We start from the raw sequence: 21,005 nt of genomic DNA, 5'->3' as shown, positions 1-21,005 counted from the left end.
AATTCTATTCCGTTGGTCTATGTATCTGTCATTAAACCAATACCAGGCAGTTTTGACTACTGTGGCTGTATAGTAGGTTTTGAGATCTTGCAGTGTGAGACCTCTTACTTTATTCTTCTTCTTCAATAGGATGCACAGTATTTTCATTGGCTGATTTTTGGAAGTAGATCATCAGGCTTTTCTTCCTAGTCTGTGTTAGTCTGGAAGCATTACTGAAACCTGTTCAGCATCATAGCAATATGCAAGCCTCCACTGACAGATGAGTGGTGGGTAAGCATGAGATATGTAGATCGACAATCAAACCAGGGTCTCTTGCATCCAAAAACCAATCAAACTTACTGCCATTGACTTGATTCTGACTCATAGTGACTCTCAGTGTCTTTCTAAGGCTGTAAGTTTTTATGGAAGCACATTGCATCATCCTTCTTCTGCAGAGCAGCTGGTGGGTTCAAACCACCAATCTTTTGGTTAGCAGTCAAATTCCTTAGCCACTACACCACCAGTCCTCTTTGGTCTCTTGCACAAAAGGTGTGAATTTTACCACTGCCCCAAACAAAATGGAAGGAGGCATTTTAAGTAGAAACCCTAAGCTCTTCTCTTTTACTATCTATCTTGATAACATTTCTTGTCCTCCCTGAAACCTGCATTTTGACCATGTATTTATTGTTTCCTGAAAGTGCCTGGAGCTTTGCTAAGGCTTCAGGTCTGCCTCAGCTTAGGATTCTTGTATCCTTTTACCTCTGCTTCAGGTCAGTGATTAGAGAGGGTTGGTCCATGGATTCTATCTAGTCCTTGTTGAAATTTTCTGAAGGGAAATGAGTATGCACACCTACATGCCCTCTGACTCAGCAGCAGTGGGTTTGTGTTTTTTTATACATCCAGAAAACATATCTTTTTAAAACAAAATAATGGTTACTACAGGTACAATTATTTTATGGCTTTAATTGCACTACTTGAAAAAAATTAAGAGCTGGCAACATTCTGTAAAAATTTCACTAGAAAAAGAGAAGAAGTTCTATGAAATCGTAAAGTCAGGAAATCACTCATCTAAATCTCCTGTATCTCTGTATCTTTGCAGTGCAGCTGACAGTCTAAGTCCTAGTAGCTGACAGTCTAGTAGGAGAGAAGTGACTCTTAATAACCTTGCTTTCATTTTGAATTTCTCCTGCACTGTCATCTTCCTCATTCACGCAAAGTATCTAGTGAGAACTTCCTACATAACAGGCACTGAGCTGAGCACTGTGAATATAGTAATTGAGAGAACAAATGTAGCTTATACTCTCGGAGAAATTATTGTCTACTGGGGGAACATAATTTAAAGTTGAGAAAAATGCATGATTAAAAATTGAAGCAAAAATAGTGCCATGGGAGTATATATTGGGAAGAGGAGTGAGTCATCTAATTGAGGAGTGGTTATGTTGTTGTTGGTGGGTATGACAGAGAATATTCAAGCCTTAGATGGAAGAATACTTGAAAGTCTGGAAGTAGGAACATCCTTGATGAACATGAGGTTCAGTAGAGAGAGATGGAGGTTTAGAAGTAGGCAGAGACCAGATCTTGCAAGACATTATGTTTTTGTTGTTGCTAATTGCCATTGAGTTGCTTTTGATTCATAGTGAGCCCTTACAACAGACTAGAACTGTCCAATAGGGCTTTCTAGGGTGTAATTTTTGAGGGAGCATATCTCTAAGTCTCCCATAGAGTTGCTGGGTGGATTTGAACTGTCAACCTTTTGGTTACCAGCTCCATGCTTAATTGTTTGCATTGCCAGGCTCATTTAAAGATTTGTTGTTATTGTCAGGTGTTATTAGTATATTTTGTCTCATAACAATGTCATGTGACAGAGTAGAATTGGCCCACAGGGTTTTCTAGGCTGTATTCTTTACAGGAGCAGATCTTCAGTTCTTTCTCCTTTGCAGTCACTAAGGTGCTCAAACCACCAATCTTTCCATTAGTGGTCAAGTGTTAACCATTATGCCATCCATACTCCTTATATTTAGGACTTCACACTTTATCCTACATTCAATGGGCAGCCCGTAAAGGGTGTAAGCATGTTTTCTAAAACATGGAGATGGGCAAGAGGGAAAGTGAGGATACTGGTAAAGAGGCTTCAGGTGTGGGGTGATGGTGGCTTGGCAGGAGTTTTGGAAATATGAAAAAAGCCCATGGTATGTCCTGTTTGTTTTGCAAGTACCCTTAGTGTCAAAGGTTATTTTCAGTGTCCTTATATTTCCAAAGAATCTAAAATATGTATTGAGGGTTTGCAATAGGGCAGTGGTTCTAGGTGCTGGGAATGCATCATTGGATAAGACATGCCTAGCATTTGTCCTATGGGAGTTACAGTTCAATATGGAAGATAGAAAAACAAAGAGGCAATTACATTATCTAGTGAAAAGAGATATGGTAAACTTAAATATAGGGCACTATATGATAAGAGAAGAGTGACAATTCATACAATCAATTATTATAATGTTTGGAAGACAGAAAAGACTTTGAAAAAGTCATATCTCCATTGAGACTGAAGATGAATTATGAAATTAAATAAATTCACATGATGGAACACATTATTTATTGTTTAAAAGAAACTCGTGGAATGAGTAGGGAATAGTAAAGAAAGAGTAATAGGTATGGGGTGGGCATATTCCAGGAAGAGGGAATGACATATGGAAAGGTCTGGAGGTGAATGAACTTGGTGTAGAATAGCTATCTTTGATTATGACAATTCACTGCTTCTTTGTTCTTTGAAAAATCTATTCACTATAGTACCTGATTTAAAGATTTAGTGGTAAGTGAGGTGACTGCAACGGATTTAATTACATGATGTGGGGAGAGTTAACTACTTGTCAGGAAAAGCACATTATGACCAATTTGACATAGAGCTGATGAATTGCTACTCTAATATTTTTGATATTTCACACTGACTTGTGTACCATGTTTGGAACATCAGGTGCATTGCTTGTACTCTATGAATTGCAAGGTGCTGGCAGGCATGATAATTGCTGGGGCTAGATAGGCAACTTCAGAATAATTTTCAATGGATTCTCAAGAGAGGTTTTTTTTTTAAAAAAATTTTAATTTAATTTGCAGAGGCAAATAAACGAAAACCATGAGAGAGAGGCAATAGTTATGGAAAATAAAGAATGGAGATTCAAACTAAAAATAAAGGCATTCCAAAGAAGAAACAAATAATTTGAATACCAAGCAGTTTTCATTATAATAGATTTATGATATGTTATAATAGCTGGTAGCTCTGGTGGTGTAGTGCCTAAAGCACTTGACTGCTAACCAGAAGGTTGGCGATTCAAACCCACCAGCCACTCCTTCGAAGGAAGACTGGGCAATGACGACTCAATGGCATATAACAACAACAACATAATAGCTTATAGAATAGATTAGAATTCTGTCTTATTTTTCAAAATATTTCTGGATATTATTTTTTAAAACTATAGTAGTTCTTAAAATTATGTGCTTTACAATCTTGGCAGTATAGCCCCTTAAATATTTCTAGAATTTCCTTTTTCCTTTCAAAACCTGTTTTGCATAAAACCTATCACACACACACACACACACACACACACACTTATTATATAAAATACATTTATTTGAACTGATAAAATTAGTAGACCTAAGATTCATTACATATGTGTTATACAAAGAGGTTAACACATCTGGTTATTGTCTGCATTAAAAAAAGTGAAAGTAGAATTTAAAAAATCAGTTAGAGGCACTAACATGAAAATATTCTTGCCATTTTTAACTTTCACATTTTAAGGCACAGGAAATGCAATTCCTGCCCAGAATGTGGACACAGACAAGACCAAGAATGGTTATCTAACTGAAAGAATCTAAGAAGTGTCTTGACAGAGAATACATATGACCTGCGATTGTCACACTTCACACCATTTTTTTGTGGTAGTTAACTTCTATTAGATAGAATAATTCAAGTTATGAACTAGTTTTTTTTTTTTTTAATTGGAGCTCCATTTTTGGAGAGAAGCCATGCCTCTTTCTCTCTCTCTCTCTGCAATTTACACACTACAATTTTCAGGAAGAAGCCAATATAAATGGGCAACTTTGCACTTATAATAAACTTTATAGATATGTTCAGTGAATCAAAAACTCAAATTTATCCCTAAATGTTTTCAGAGTAGACCATGAATTTTTCATCCCCCCCTCTTTTTTCTTAATAATGCAGCAATGTAATACATTAGACTGACTTCAATTCTTTGATTAGTAGTGAAATGATATTGCTCTTATTTTATCTGTCTACAAAGATAGGCTCTTTTTGCATTAATTATGACCAGTAGTTTAAAATTGTGATCTACCCAAAAAGCTGTGTGAAAGGACTTCCTTTTGATCTACCATCCTCCCCAATATCTTTTGACAGGTGCAGCCTTCTTTCTTGGGACTCTAAGTCCTAGAGAGGCTGTGTGGCAGCAGCTTTGTCAATGGATAGTCCTGTCCATGTTAGGCATTGAAAAATAGCAGCTGCAGCTGCAAATGAAAGGACACTATTTACATGTGGACAGAACACTTGGCTCTTAGTGACTCTTTCACCTACCATCTCACACACCAGGAGTAATCAGCATGAGTAATTTCATCTCCACACAAGAGGAGCATGTTTATATGTTGGTATGCGTGTGTGTGTTGTTATGCCAAATGCACATGATTTATCAAATATCATGTTGAGTTATTTTAAAGTTAGGTTATTGATTGAAACTGCATATGTGTTTGGAAGAGCGTATTACCCATAGGGTCAGATCGCGAGGGTTAAAGAAGCTTTTTTTTTTTTTTTTCCCCTGCATAGTGCATTTATTCAATTTTTAATTGGATCACTTGGGGGTTATTTAATATTGCTGTAGTTGAGGAAGTAGAAACCTAGTAGCCTAAAAAAGTCAAGGAGTTTATTAAATCACCTAATTCATAGTAACATATCTCTATCTTCCTATCGGACAGACATGTATACATGTTCAAATGTGTGTGTATGTCTGTGTGTTAGTGTGTGTGCTCCTGCACCAGGATAGCCTTTAAAAATCACTAACCATAATACCTGGATGAATATTGTACTTTCTTTACTCCTCAGACTATTACTAGGGCATCCAACATCTCCATATTCTCTATAAAGACTTGGCTGTTTTATCAAATCAGACTTTTCATACAAAGTTATCCCGGCACAGAGCCTACGAAGAAGAATAAATGTAAGAATTTTGGTTTATTGTTGGACAGAATCACAGATTCTTATCCCAGTCATTTGACCTGTCACCTATCTTTCAGTCAGAAAAGGTGAATTACCTTTCAATATCAACAAAAGAGATAGTCCAATATCTGCTATCTGCCTCCTCTTCTTATAAAGATCTTCTTATATCTGAGAAGAAGGAGTTGGCCTACAGCGCTGCCACCTCTGTGCTCTTGCTTTCTTTTCCCATCACTCTTGGCCCTACCTCAGGCCTTTTCTCTGTGCAGCAGGTCACTTTTGCGATTTTGGAACTATACCCTCTCTGAAAATGATACTCTGGCCTCAGCGGAGGTGTGACATGAGAAAGGCCATACTTTATCTCCCTTCCTTTAGAATCTACACTACACTGCTAAAAGAAGGCTAAATTCATTGGTAGGAACTTGAGGGAACAGGAGGAAAAAATGCAAATCAGGTATTTATAGGATTATACTTGGAGGTAAAATGTGGCAGAATGACTGAGGCCTTTGACTGCTCATCAGAAGACTGGCAGTTCAAACCCACTAGCCACTCCTGGGAAGGAAGATTGGGCAATCTACTTCTATAGAGATGCTGCCTCAGAAACCCAAGGAGGGGTTGCTATGAGTTGAACTGACCGGCAGTGAGTTTTGGTTTGTTTATACTTGGAGGTAAAAGTCAAATCCTCACAGGGCTATCTCTTTACGAGGCACTCCAACCTGTAGCCTTCCTTCTTTATCTGAAGGTTTTTTTTTTTTTTTTTTTTTGAGAGAAAGTCCTAGACTTTTAATCTACTATATAAAACGTAAAATAATCAGCTCCAGTAGAAGGATCCAAGGTGAACTCTGACAAGCCAAGGAGGACCTCTTCTACTTGTATGAAGCGAAGATATGTTCCTAATTCTTCTTTAAAGTATGTGCTTTAGAAGACTCCCCTGCTTAGTCACATGTTCAAATATATGCATACATATGCACACATATATGCACACATAGAAAGTCACACTTACAGACCTTCATATATGTATTTCCTGAAGACAAGCAAGAATTCTCAAATTCAGGTCAGCCTTAAACTGAACTGTCAATGTGGTAGCCACTAGCCACAATGTCATGTAACCATTGAGCACTAGAATAGTGGCTACTTCAAACTGAGTTGTAAGTGTAAACTACACATCAAGTTTGGAACTTAGCATAAAAAGTGTAACTATTTCATTAATAATTTTTTACCTTTAATTAGATGTTGAAATAACATTTTAGATATGCTGGGTTGAATGAAATATATTATTAAAATTAATTTTACCTATTTACTTTTATTTTTTAAAAAGTGACTTCTAGAAAATTTAAAATTACCTATATGGTTTGCATTATATTTCCATTCGATAATGCTGGTCCAGAGCTTTATTATAGAAGATGATTTTTTTTTTAAATAGCAACAAAATGTGAGGAAATTTGTCTTGTTTAGCTTTATCTACATAAAGTGCTTTTAGTTACTCTTCTCTTGTTCTCCTGCTTCCAGATATTGGCTAATGTTGTGACTCAGCATAAGCTTTGAATTTACAGTTTTATCTTTACCTTAAGCCCCAAACCAAACCCATTGCCAATGAGTTGATTGTAACTCATAGTGACACTCTAGGACAGAGTAAAACTGCCCCATTGGGTTTCCAAGCCTGTAAATCTTTATAGAAGCAGATTGTCTCATCTTTCTATTGCATAGTAGCTGGTGGGTCTGAAATGCCAATATTTTGGTTAGTAGCTGAATGCAAGCTCCATCTTTATTTCAGGTCAAATTTTTATTTTTAGGCAAACATTCTTCTCCCAACTAGTTCCTGTAAGCAGGAGGATAAATATATTATTTACTTTCCCCTTCTCCTCAGTGCATCTCTCAAGATTTTGTGGAATGGGGGAGGGAAAATTGTGGGAAAATTATCCACATAATCACTTTTTATCCTATTCCAGCTTCACCTCATAACTTATTTTAAATCCCTTCATAGACATCCAAAAATGTATCACCATCTCTGTTTTATGGATGAAAACATCAAGGATGCTAGAAGTTAAATGACTTGGCAAAAGCCAGGGGTTAGGAAGTGCTGGAGTTGCAACGCATGTGCCAAGGTCTCTATTCTTTATTGTGCCTTTAAGGTAGAGGAACTGCACGACACATTTAACTTTATGATCTTAACATAAAGATCAATTAACTACTAGTAATTGACATGTATATTGTGCATCATATGAATGATACATTGGCATGTTGTCTAATACTTGAAATCTATAGCTGAGACTGATAAAGTATATAGAGAAAATAGACTCCTCAAACCATCAAAATAAGGAGGCAAAATAGAAAAGGACACTTTGGATTCAAAGAGAGTACGTTGGAAAAAAGTTCATACATATTTGGAAACAACAATGATTTTTATAAACAATGAAATTAATTAAAAATCTTCAAAGTAAAAAGTACTGTTATGTTTATTAACCTGCTTTTGAAGTCACCCTTTCTTAAATTTGAAAGAATTGAATGAATTAGTTGCATCTTCCCTAAGACCTTAGATCAGGCTTTCATCCAAATTTGTGCTTGCTCTATTTTCTAAGAAGCAAAAGATCTAATTTATGCATATGCATTGCATAAATACTCGGTAAACCCTTGGTGAGCATCTACCTTATTCCAGGTTTGAAGTAGGTATTGGGAAGACAAATATGAATATGCCATAGTTTCTGCCCTCCTAGAATTCAGTCTCATGAGTGTCAGAAAGGAAGTAGGAGCAACTCATTGCAGTAAGTGCTGTGACAGCACTGCGGTAAGCACAGACACTTTGGGACCTAGTAGAGGGGCACTTGGTAAGCACAGACACTTTGGGAACTGGCAGAGGGGCACTTGGTAGGCAGAATTCTAAGTTGGCTCCCAAGATTCTCACCTTCCGGTGTACGCACACTGTATTAGCCCTTCCTCTAGAGTGTCAGCAGAATCTGTGAATATGATACCACTGCCATGGTTAGGTTATTAATTAGTTGACTCTGAGTTAATCAAAAGGGAGCTTATTCAGATGAACCTCATCTAATCAGATGAGCCTTTTAAAAGGGACTTGGCCCTTCCTGAAGTAGGAGATTTTTGCAGTGTGAGAGGTCCCATGGAAGAGGTTCATGGAAAAGATCTAAGTGCAACCACTAAGAGTTGAGAGTGGTCCCTGGCTGCCAGCTAACATACAGTGGGAACCACAGTCTTACAACTGGAAGGAATGAATTCTGCCAATAATATGAGAAAACTTGGAAATGTACATCATGCTACTTGAGAGTTTAGATGAGGACACAGCTGGTTGACACCCTGATTTTAGCCTTGTAGAGAACCCAGTCATGCCATGCTTGTACTTTTGACCTACAGAACTGTGAGCTACAAGGGTATTATTTTAAGCTGTGAAATTTGTGATAAATTTTTATGCAGTTGTAGAGACCCAGTAACCAAAACAAACAAACAGACAAACAAAGTCCCAAACCCTCTGCCATCGAGTTGATTCTGACGCATAGTGACCCCCATTGGGTTTTCAAGGGGGTAAATCTTTTCAGAAATAGTTGGCCCCATCTTCCTTCCTTGGAATGGCTGGTGGGCAAACTGCCAACCTTCTGGTTAGCAATCAAATGTCTTAGGTACTGTACCACCAGAGCTCCTTAGAAAATGAGTAGATGTTCATAAATCAATCTGGAAATCAGGAGTTACAGGAAAGTCTTCACAAGAAGAAGTAGTTGATCTGTCTCTTTCTGGATGGTATGAATGAGGCAACAGAAAAGAGAATTGTGAAGTAAGGATGGTCTAGGCAGAAGGAGATTTAGGAGCTGAGGGTCTTAACTCTGGACTGCACATTGAAATTACCTGGGAGAGTTTAACTCAACTAATGTCTTGATTCTGGGAGCTCTGGTAGCATAGTGCCTAAGGCATTTGACTGCTAACCAGAAGGCTGGCAGTTCACACCCACCAGCCACTCCTTGGAAAGAAAGTTGGGTGATCTACTTCCATAGTGATACCACTTTGGAAACCCAAGGAGGGGTCACTATAAATGGGATATACTCTCCCGGGCAGTTCATTGTTTTTTTTTGTGTTGCAACGTATTGATAGGGAGCTCTGGTGGCATAGTCCCTAAGGCACTTGACTGCTAACCGAAGACTGGAGGTTCAAATCCATCAGCCACCCTTGACTAGAAACTGACCCAATTGGGAATTGATGGTGTTTGGGGATAGGAAGGCAAGAACTCTATGGGCATAGGAAATGTTTGCTATTTTCATGGCTATATTTCAAATGTACATCATAGTATTGAACACTATTAAAACCGAAACCAAACTCACTGCCGTCAAGTTGTTTCTGACTCATAGCAACCCTTCCTTGGGTTTCCAAGGCAGTAGCTCTACAGAAGTAGATTGTCTAATCTTTGAACACAATTAAGTGCTCAATAAACATTTGTTGAGTGAATGAAAACTATTGGGTAACTATTTAGATGGGTTGTGAAAGTGTATATAGACTGGAAAAAACTACCTATTTATCTGGTAATCTAGGTTTATATCCATAATGTTCTTTCTTTCAAGGCACAGTACTTTCCCCAAAGTAGTCCTCTTGCTTGCCTCATTGAAATCTTCTGGAATGGGAGATAAGCCTTCATTTTCATAGCTATAAGCTTGATATGCCTATTAGTGCCAACATAAAAGAAAAGTAAATCTTTGATTGTTTTAATAACTACATAATGTCCAGTTCAAAAGACAGCCTTATAGGAAGATGGGTGGATCAGCTAGGGTTATATTAGGAATGTTTTGGAAATAACAGTTATTTGAGCAAATTACACGTAGAGCTCTTACATGGCAGGGATTAGTCGAATTAACTCCATTCTCTTTTACTTATTGAATGAGTACTCTCTGCCTGTACCAGGCAATGAACTGTATAACACTTCATTTAATCTTCACCAAATTCTTTGAGATGGCGGTTAATATCTCCATTTTACATATGGACATAAAGAAGCTGAGTTTCCGAGTAATAGAGTCAGGATTTGAAACTAAATCTGTCTTACTCCAATGCTGGGCCCTTGACCATGATGTTATAAGTAGTTCTGTATGGGAGGGTGATACTAAAGGCTACAGAATTCTTCTAATGTCACAGAATATACTCAATCTGTAAATGACTAGAGTGAAGAGTTTTATTTCTATTTCATGTGAAGTAATGATGTAAAATCAATATTGAAATTACTGAGTTAGTATTTGGAGACATTTTTGAGTTATATTAAAATATTTTTAGTTTTTTTCAAAAATAAAAATTTACTTATTTTGTTTAATAAAAAATTTCTGAAATAGTTATATTTCATTTAATTTTTAATTTTTATTGTTGTATGGGTGCAAATTTACAAAGAAGATTCATTTTACTCACACAGTTCATGCACATTTGGTTTCACAGCCCCAATTACAGTCCCCAACCATAAAAAGCTCTCCTCTCATCTTCTTCCTGTGACTATCCCTTTCCTGTGCCCTTTTTATCTGTCCATTGCTGTGTGTTCAGCTTTCCCTCTGTGCAAATGCTGTCCTTCTGATCTCTCATGGTTGATTGATTGAGGGGGTGCATCTCTATAAGGTAGGTGGGTGCTTTTCCTTGGGGTAGGTGATCTGCTTGTAGGTCTTTCTACTATTTGGCTGAGGGCTAATCCATGGATGTGACTCTAGTTCCAGGCCAGAAAGATAACCCAGGGCCATAGTCTTAGGGGTTCCACCCATCTCTATCAGACCAGTAATTCTGGTCATTTTGGTGTTTTTGAATTTTGTCTCACATTTTTCCTCCCACTCTACTCAGGATCTCCAATTTTTACCCCTTTCTGAGTGGCTGGCATTGGTAGCTGGGCACCATCTAATTCTTATGGTCTCTGGGTTGTGAAGGCTGAGGTCCTAATGGTCCATCATATCCTTGGACTTATTGTTTTCAAATGATTTTGATTTTCCTCACTCTTCTTTGCTTCATATGAGGGTGAGTTATGTTTTAGATAAATTGTACAGCAAGAAACAGCTCAGAGGTGTTCAAGATGTGAGTCATCTGAAAGTAAGTTGTTAATTTTGTAATTCAGATGTTGTCATCTCCAATATATTATACAAATATACATACAAACATGATTTCATAAATATAAAAGATTAGCAGATATATCCATTAAAAACTTTGCCCTATACATAATAAGCAATACTTTCCAGATAAGTTTTCTTTGCTATTTAGACTATTAAACTTTGTTCCTTCATCATATAAAATGAAGTAAAAACAAACTAAAAATGTTTTTCTTGTCTCATTATCTCTTTACAATATGAACTCTCCAAGTTCAAGGATCTCATTTTTTTATGCATCATGTATTGAACTCTTTGGGTAGTGCATGTACTAAAAAACAGTGACATGACTGGATTCATTGCTACCTATTTGGATCATGTTTGTAATAATCATGTTATAGCTGTAACAATTGTGGTGTATTTTACAATAATAATCATGTGTTTATTTCCACTTCATTTAAAAAATTTATTTATAGTTTTAATTTTGCTTTTGCTACAAATATTATCTGTTTAATCCACCACAAGGTGTATAGCTTTGTCCTAAAAAGACACATGTAACTTGTGTAGAGGTGACTGTCATAGTATGATATTAATAGGTTATTGACTTGTTAGGTCTTAAAAAGCCAAAGAGAACATCCCTTGCAGCCCCTGAAATGCACTGGAGCTTTGTTTCATTGATTGGTCTGTTTAACCCATCATCTCCAGGCATTTAAACAATGATATACACTTGACAAACCTAATATTTCATTTTCTATCTAGGGACCATGGAATAGAAATTAAAGGAAAGAAAGACAAATGGACAGATATACAAGCAGAAAATGATGATAAATGGGAGAGAGAAGGAAGAGAAAAATACAACACAGACCACAATTTAGATCAGTAAACTCTGGAATAGGCAAATGTACAACCTAACAACAAATTTAACTCTTAGGAGGTGAGCAGAAGAAAGGCTTTAATGTTATTATTGTGAGCAAAATTCAGATTTAGATACAAAACAGCCAGCCAGCTAAGCAAGATATCAAATAAATGGTGGCTATTTTTTGGACAAAAGAGAGAGAAAAACAGGGTGAGAGAGAGACTTTTTGCTCTTATACAACTCACTCTTTAAAGCAGTTTGAATATTTCTATAAAGAAAAAAATCCAGGCAATTTAGTTTACCTAGTGTTTGTTTTTTAAATCTTGAAAAAGGTGCTGTGATATGAGAAATGCTTTTATTTTTTAATTTAGGCTTTTCTTTTGTCACCAAATGGAAAAGGGGATACTTTACAACAGCTTGCCCCAGGTTCCTTAAATCTCTGTCTGGTAGATACAGAAAGGAGCAAATACAAATAAATATAGAGAACAAACTATCTCTCGAAGACTGCTTAGTCTGTGGTCTGATTAAAATTCCATTCTTAATACATAGTGTCCCTGGAAACAGAACAGAACACACCCTGCCGTGTCTCAGGAACACAGGATGAGGAGCATCTATCAGGATAACTGATGACGCAGTCTTGTCACTTCATCTTCTGGGAAAGATGAGGTAGTGAAGAAATAAAAATCTGAGAATCAAGTGAGATACATCTTCATACATAGCTTTTAGCATCTGGAAATTTCTGTGATAAATGATATTTTTAGCTTTTTAAAAACATTATTTACATTTAATCTGCCTCTGTTAACAACAACGTATAAAGCAACAATATTTAAATATTGAAGGCACACCAACTCTTTCTGAGCCTTTTAAACAACTGGAGAGATACCATTCTATCAATAGATAGTTAATCTCTTTTTCTTACGTATTAGGTGTTGGGGTGAAGGTGGTACTAGAGAAGTGAGGGTTGCAAAGTAGAATTAGAAATAAATTCTTGCCTCAGGAAGTAGAAGACTGAACAGAGCTATTCAAATGGGAATAACATTATATGTTCAGACTTTTCATACTATATGAGATTGGAGGTGGGAAACTTAAACATCTTGTAGGAATGGGAGGACTTGAGGAAGGTCAAAGGGGTGGTATTTAAGTAATTGGAAAGGAAGAGAAAACAATTCTAGTTGGAAGAGGTGCATGAAAAGACAAAGTTTGGAACTAGTGTGGACTTGGCAGCATCATATCCCATAAGGCAGAATGGTTCAGTGCATGCCTTTGGTCACTCTGAGTTCAAGTCTCGGCTCCATTAGCTGTCCAACTCTGGGAAAGCCATTTCACCCCACTCCACCTTTCCTTCCACCTCTCCATCCCATCTCTCATCATATGTAGATAAAGACAATAAAAGGTGATTGTGAAGGATATGTCTGATCTGACTCATAGTGACCCCTCCTTGGGTTTCTGAGGTGGTATCACTATAAAAGTAGATTGCTCAATCTACCTTCCGAGGAGTGGCTTGTGGGTTTGAACCACCAGCCTTCTGGTTAGCAGTCAAATGCCTTAGGCATTATGCCACCGAGCTCCATAATATATATTGTTGTTTTTAGGTGCTTTTGAGTTATCTCTGACTCATAGTGACCCTATGCACAGCAGAATGAAACAATTTCCGGTCCTGTGCTAGGCTCCCATTCCCTGCTATACCTGAGCCCATCACTGCAGCCACTGTATCTATCCATTTCATTGAGGGTCTTCCCCTTCTTTATTGACTCTCCACTTTACCAAACATATGATATCTGTGGTAGTTAAGGTTGTGTGTCAACTTGGCTGGGACTGGTTGAGTGGCTGGGTAACTGGTGGTAGTTATTCTTCATGATGAGACTGGCAATCATCTCCATGACAGGATCTGCCACAAGCAGCTGAGTAGCTGCTTTAGGGATGTGTTTTGCTTTCCATATATAGGAAGCAGTTTTGGGAATGGTTTCTAGTTTATGGCATGCCTGAACCTTGTGTGTAGCCAAGTGGTTGTTCAGCAACCTGCCATGCTCTGCCAATCATGGGACTTTCAATGGACTTGAATCAATGGCCTGCCATGTTGTTTGGTAACATTGGACTATGCCTTTTTACTTGTTGACTTTGGTTTATTACTCTCAGATAGCAGCTATCTGAGAGAAGAGAAGCCTCTAGCTTCGGTGGACCAGGAGCAGGAGGCAGAGCTGAAGCTCAAGGCTTTCACTCAGCCCCTAGAGCTTTGAACTTGGACTTCTAGTCTCCCAAGCTGTAAGAGAATAAACTCCTTTTTGTCCAAGCCATCTTACTTATGATATTTTCTATTGGAGCAGCATGGAGGTAACCAGGATAATAATATCCTTCTCTAGGGAAAGGTTTCTTCTGAAAACATGACCAAAATAGGTGAGATGAAGTCTTGTTTCCAAGGAGTATTTCAGCTGCATTTCTCCCAAGACAGATTTGTTAGTCCTTTTAACAGACTATGGTCCTCTTAGCATTCTTCTCCAACACCACAACTCAAAAGCATCAACTCTTCTTCTGGCTTCCTTATTCATTGCCTAGCTTTCACATGCATAAGAGGCAATTGAAATACCATGGCTTGGGTTAGGCACACCTTAGTCTTCAAGGAGACATCCTTGCTCTTCAACACTTGAAAGAGGTCTTTTGCAGCAGATTTGCCCCATTGTCTGAGGTCTTGACTGCTGCTTCCATTAGTGTTGATTGTAGAACCAAGTAATATGAAGTCCTTGACAACTTCAATCTTTTCTCCATTTATTGTGAAGCTGTTTGTTGGACCAGTTGTGAGGATTTTTGTTTTCTTTATATTGAGGAGTAATCCATACTGCAGACTATAGTCTTTAATCTTCATCACTAAGTGCTTCAAGTCATCCTTACTTTCAGCAAGCAAAGTTGTGTATTGCAAGTTGTTAATGAATCTTCCTCCAATCCCGATGGCATGTTCTTCTTCATATAATCCAGCTTCTCTGATTAGCATACAAGCTGAATAAGTATGGTGAAAGGATACTACCTTGACACACTCCCTTCTTGATTTTGAATTATGCAGTATTCCCTTGTTTGAACGGCAGCCTCCTGATCCATGTACAATCAAGTGTTTCGGAATTCTCATTCTTCTCAACGTTATCCATAATTTGTTATGATCCACACAATCGAATGCTTTTGCATAGCCAATAAAACATAAATTAACATCTTTCTGGTATTATTTGCTGTCAGCTAAGATATATCTGACATCAGCAATGATTCCCTCATTCCACGTCCTCTTCTGAATCCAGCTTGTATTTATGGAAGTTCTCTGTTACTATACTGCTGCAACCATTTTTGAATTATCTTCAGTAAGATTTTACTTGCATGTGATATTCATGATATTGTTTGATAATTTCCACATTCTTTAGCTAGTATTATTTTAAGGAACCTTATTGTACAATGATAACTACCCTTTTGCTGACTGATAGACTGATGGTTTGAACCCAGTGTCTCCCGTGATAAAGGCCTGGTGATCTGCTTCTCTGAAGATTACATCTAAGAGGACACTATGGGACAGTTCTTCTCTGTCACATGGGGAGCTATGAGTTAGAATTGATGAAAGCAAATAACAATACTATTATCATTTTACAAATAAATCATTTTACTAAGATACAATTATTGGTTCACCTGGAATATCAGAAGAAGAAGGAGAACCAGGAACCAGAAGAAAATAGACTACTGGTCTAGTTGCCACCATGAACTACCTCCATTGCTATGAGACCAAAAGAACTAAAGGGTACTCAGTTACAGCCACTGACCTATTCTGATCATGGCCACAGTAGATGGATCTTGATAGGGGAAAAATGTGAAACAGAACTCAACTTCTTTAAAGAGTCCAGACTTACTGGATTGGTTGAGACTAGAAGACTTCCCAAGCACATCACACTGATATATGCTTTAAATCTTAAGCCAAAACTATCCCTAGAGGTCACATTTTAGCTAAATAACAGATTGGCTCCTAAAATAAAGAATATCACCCATGAGTAATGAGCTCCTTTGAAAAATCATCTATCTAAGACCAAATGGTCAAAATTTCTCTAGAGCAAAGGTGAGAAGGTAAGAAGGCAGGGAAACTGGAGTATTGGAAAAGGTAAACAGAGCAAAATGAATGAGAATGATGACACATTGGGAAAAATGTAACCAGAATCACTGAATAATTTATGTAGAAATTATTAAATGGAAAATTTATTTGCCATTTTAACCTCAAATGTAATAAAATATTATTTTTTTTAAAATAATTAATTTTAAAGGGCAGCGTAGTATAGAGTGATGATAACTAGCTTCAGAATTTTTCATTTCTAAAGCATAGATGAGACACATAGAAAACATAAATTTCTAAGACCATAGATCATCAATCAGAAAACTTGGAATTTTTCCTCTGCCCTTCATCCAATCCCTTGCCCTAAATTATAATATTATTTTTCCTTATCACATCCAAACTCACTAAATAGGAATTATATAAATACAAACAGCTCTAAAGTCATATTAACAGTCATTCTTTATTGAGATGGATAATGATGTTTCATCCACATTAATATTCTAGGACTTCATAATATAGCACACCTAATTTGTGCTGCTTGTCATATAGTGTTGGCTTGAGTGTTGGTATGATGCTGGAAGTTATGCCACTGGTATTTCAAATCCCAGCAGGGTCACTCATGGTGGACGTCAGAGGAGCTTCCAGATTCAGACAGACTAGGAAGAAAGGCCTGACAATCTGCTTCAAAATTTAGCCAATGAAAACTTAATGGATTAGTTGAGTCCATTAGACTGATGTTCAGTGCTGAAATTTTAGGTTTCCTAAATGCTCTGACTCACATACTTTAGACATGTTATCAGGAGAGACCAGTCCCCAGAGAAGGACATCATGTTTGGTACAGGTCAGAGAAAATACGAAGACCCTCAATGAGATAGATTGCAACACTGGGCTCAAACATAACAATTATTACGAGGATGGTGCAGGACCTGACAGGGTTTTCTTCTGTTGTACATAGGGTCTCTATGAGCTGGAACTGACTAAATGGCACCTACCACCACCACCACCAGCCACCCATATTGTATGCATAGGGAAGCAGGAGCCAGAAGAGTTATGTGGCTCAAGGAGGAAATGGTTGAAGCAATAATTTAAATCCAGCTCTGACTTTAGAATAGCCTGTGCACTTAACCATAAAGACATACAGCGTTAAAGGGAAGTCAGTGCCATGCACCACCTGGAACAGATAAGCAGAAGTCTGCTATAATAGCTTGGGGGTTGACAAGACAAAACAAAGAGTCAAGGAAAGATTTTAAAAGGAGGCAAACTTTGAGCTTGTCCTGAAGGGTAAGAGTTTATTCAGTTGGACCGATAAGGGCATTCTGGCCTGGAGATTGGTATGTACAGTCAATCTTTTATTTGAGAAGTAGTAATATGCCAAGAAGACAAAAGGGTTGTCCCTCAAAGTTAGGACCCAAGTATTGGATTTCCCTACATTTTGGAAAGTAATTTTCTAGAGGAGTGGTATCCGGACAAGCTAGCACCATCTAGATAGAACCAAGTTAAATGTTTGAGCATTTTGCAAGAAGATTTATAAGCACAGTCAATTATTCAAAATTTATTTACAATTAAATAAATTATATAAAACAAAGATGATAAATACTCAAAACTGATCATTACCTAAAATTTTATATTTTACTATGATCTACGTGCTATTGCATTTCTTTTCCCAATTCCACAATCAGGGATATAATGTTGATAGCTTGATACTGGAAAAAAAAAAAAAAAAAGCCAAACTCACTGATGTCAAGTTCATTAGACTCATAGCAACCCCTACTTGGTTTTCCAAGGTGGTATCTCTACAGAAGTAGATTGCTTAATCCTGGAGAAATCATTTTCACCATGCATATCAGAAATGCTACAAATCAGGACCCTTTTTCTACCTGTAGAACATGTTGTTAAACATTTACCAACACACCACTGGTCCGGTGGTTTATTTAACATTGCAACACTTCCTTTCATTGATACCAGGAATATGTTCTTAGTTCCTCCCAACAGCTGTGCTTCTGAGACATCTGCCTTCTGTCTGACTCTTGGAACACTTGTGAATTTGACCTCAGTTCTCAGCTCTTCCAGCAAAGCCAGTGTTGCCCTTGGTGGGCTTCACTGCATTATCTCTTTGCATTCAAAATGTGAATGAATAAATGAATGAATCAATCATCAATGGGAATTTTAGTGATTATTTTCAAATTATAATCACACCACTGTTTAATTTCCTCAACATATGGACAGTTGTAAAGAATATTACTCTTACCTCACAAGGCACCAACTTCATTCTTGAGATTCTGAGCATAACTCCTCTGTAACTCAAATTCCCCTTTAGTTAAAGAAGGCTCTTAATTCCCTCTATTTATTAATCTCTGAGGATAGTGTAAGTTTAAACTTTGTGAAGGTGTTTGGAAAATGAATGCTGCTATATAAACATATACTTTACTATTATTATTATTATTATTATAAGCTTCAGATCCTTGAAGACATAACTTAGGCATGTTCTCAAGTTACTAGATACATGATTGTGATAACTTACATAGGAAATTAGTATAAAAATAGAGCCAAAATGTAAAACATTTATTATATGTTTCTTATGGATAGCTGATTCTTTATTTTTTTTTTGTACAGTGACTTAAAACTGATCTTATTGTATCCTGCATGGATATAATTATTAAATAATAATACAGATATAAGTTAACTGAAGAATAATTATATAGTTGTAGCAACATTGAAATGTAAACTCTTAAATGCAGAGAACAAGCTTCATGGTAATTATATTTGCTATTAAATGATAATATCCAATTGATATCTAATCTTCAGGCTACAAATAAGCATGTAATACTGCAAATACACTCTAATTACATGGCTGTTTGTCCCTGTAAAAGTAATAAGATGAACTACAAGCAGTGTTGCAATTCCCAATGAAGAATTTTATTCGGACTCTAATGAAAGATGCCAGGTGAAGCTTATGGCTTACTACCCTCCTTATTTCTATCTTCAGTGCCAATGATTTTTCTACTTAGTTCCAGATGTCCACATTTGTATTCCAACATGATCATCATTATTTGATACTATTATTACCTAATGAGAACTGACCTCATAGTCTACTAAAGCCTGTACAAATCTTATTTGGAAATTGAAGCAAAATATATTTTTTCCTGAGAGAATTCTAATGGAAAAATGACTAATTTCTGTATCTTAAATATATGAAAGATAACATTATAATCTCAACCCCTCTACTTGGACATTTATGTCAAATCATAGTTTTTCTTTTTTGTGCTTTTGTATCAACATAAAAATATGTCTTCTAATTGAACTTGATTTGAATGTTGAGAACTCTACTTTCTTTACTTGGTGTAAAACCAAAAAAAAAAGGTCCAAACTCACTGCCATTGAGTCAATTCTGACTCATAGCAACTCCGTTGGGTTTCTAAGGTGGTAAATCTTTATAGAACTAGATTGGCTCATCTTCAGCAGAGCAGTTGGTGAGTTTGAACCATCAACCTTTTGGTTAGCTATCAAATGTCTTCAGCATTACACCACCAGAGCTCCTCAGTAAATGTTGTGAATGAATGAATGATTAAAAAGTTGAAGAATAGTTTATAAGTCACCATTTATTTCCTGCAAGTAAATGAAATCAAATACTAGTAAGTCTAATATTTTCATTGAACTAATGAATCATTTTGGTTACTTTTGTAGACTGTTGTTGCTGTCATTAGTTGGCCTAGACTCATGGAGAATTTATGTATAAAAGAATGAAGTCTTGCCCAATTCTGCACCATCTTTCAGCACTATATTGGTAAAAATAAATGGCACTAAATTGTTTAAATAGTATTAGTTGTTAGTTCCCATCCAGTCAACTCCAACTCATGCAACTTTACATAGAACAAAAACACTGCCCAATCCTGCAACATCTTCATGTTGAGTTCACTGTTGTGGCTATAGCTTAATGCTTCCTGATCTAGGGGGGCTCATCTTCCAGCACTATACCAGATAATATTCTGTTTTAATCCATTAGTTTTTCCCTGGCCAACTTTTCCTGGTCCTCCTTCTTAATCTGTTTTAGTCCGGAAATTATGCTGAAACCTGTCCACCATGAGTGACTCTACTGGTATTTGAAATACCAGCAGCATGGCTTCTGGCATCACACAATATGCAAGCTACTACAGTACAACAAACTGACAGATGTATGGTGGAAATTGTGGGAAATAGAATACAATGAATTTTCAGAATTGTTTTGAGGATTAAATGAAATAATAAATGTAAAGAGAATACCACAAAGCCTTGTAAATACCAAGTGCTCAATAAATGTTGGTTTCTATTCCATTAATAAGGAGTTCTGGTGGTGTAGTGCCTAAGGCATTTGACTGCTAACCAGAAGGTTGGCAGTTCAAACCCACCAGACACTCTGCAGAAGGAAGACTGTTTAATCTACTTCTGTAAAGATTTACTGCCTTGGAAACCCAAAGGGGATCACTAAGAGTTGGAATTGACTCAATATCAGTGAGTTTGTTTTTTTTTTTTAAGCTCTGCTAATGATACTTGCACTCTCTGCTGTATGCACTTAGTCTCTTTAGTTGATTATTACCAGATATTTAACACGTAGAGGGCAGGGGTTGCATCACATTCACCTTTATATCCTTCATGGGCATGTGATGGCTACTCAATAAACATTTATTGAATGAAACTACTTATTTTTAAGAATAATATTTTATATTTTTATTGATGTTATTCTAACTCAGTTACCTCTTTATCATTTCTCACTTAATAAAAAAGTGTTATTAATGCTGAAGAGATGAAATACTTCATGTTTGTTTATATCTAATTTCCAGTGTTTTTAGCTGTTCTTGATGGGAA

The sequence above is a fragment of the Orycteropus afer genome, unplaced genomic scaffold (assembly GCF_000298275.1).
Source record: "Orycteropus afer afer isolate SDZICR_OR568_19922 unplaced genomic scaffold, OryAfe1.0 scaffold00087, whole genome shotgun sequence".
NCBI lineage: Eukaryota > Metazoa > Chordata > Mammalia > Tubulidentata > Orycteropodidae > Orycteropus > Orycteropus afer.
Note: the sequence above shows the minus strand (reverse complement) of the source record.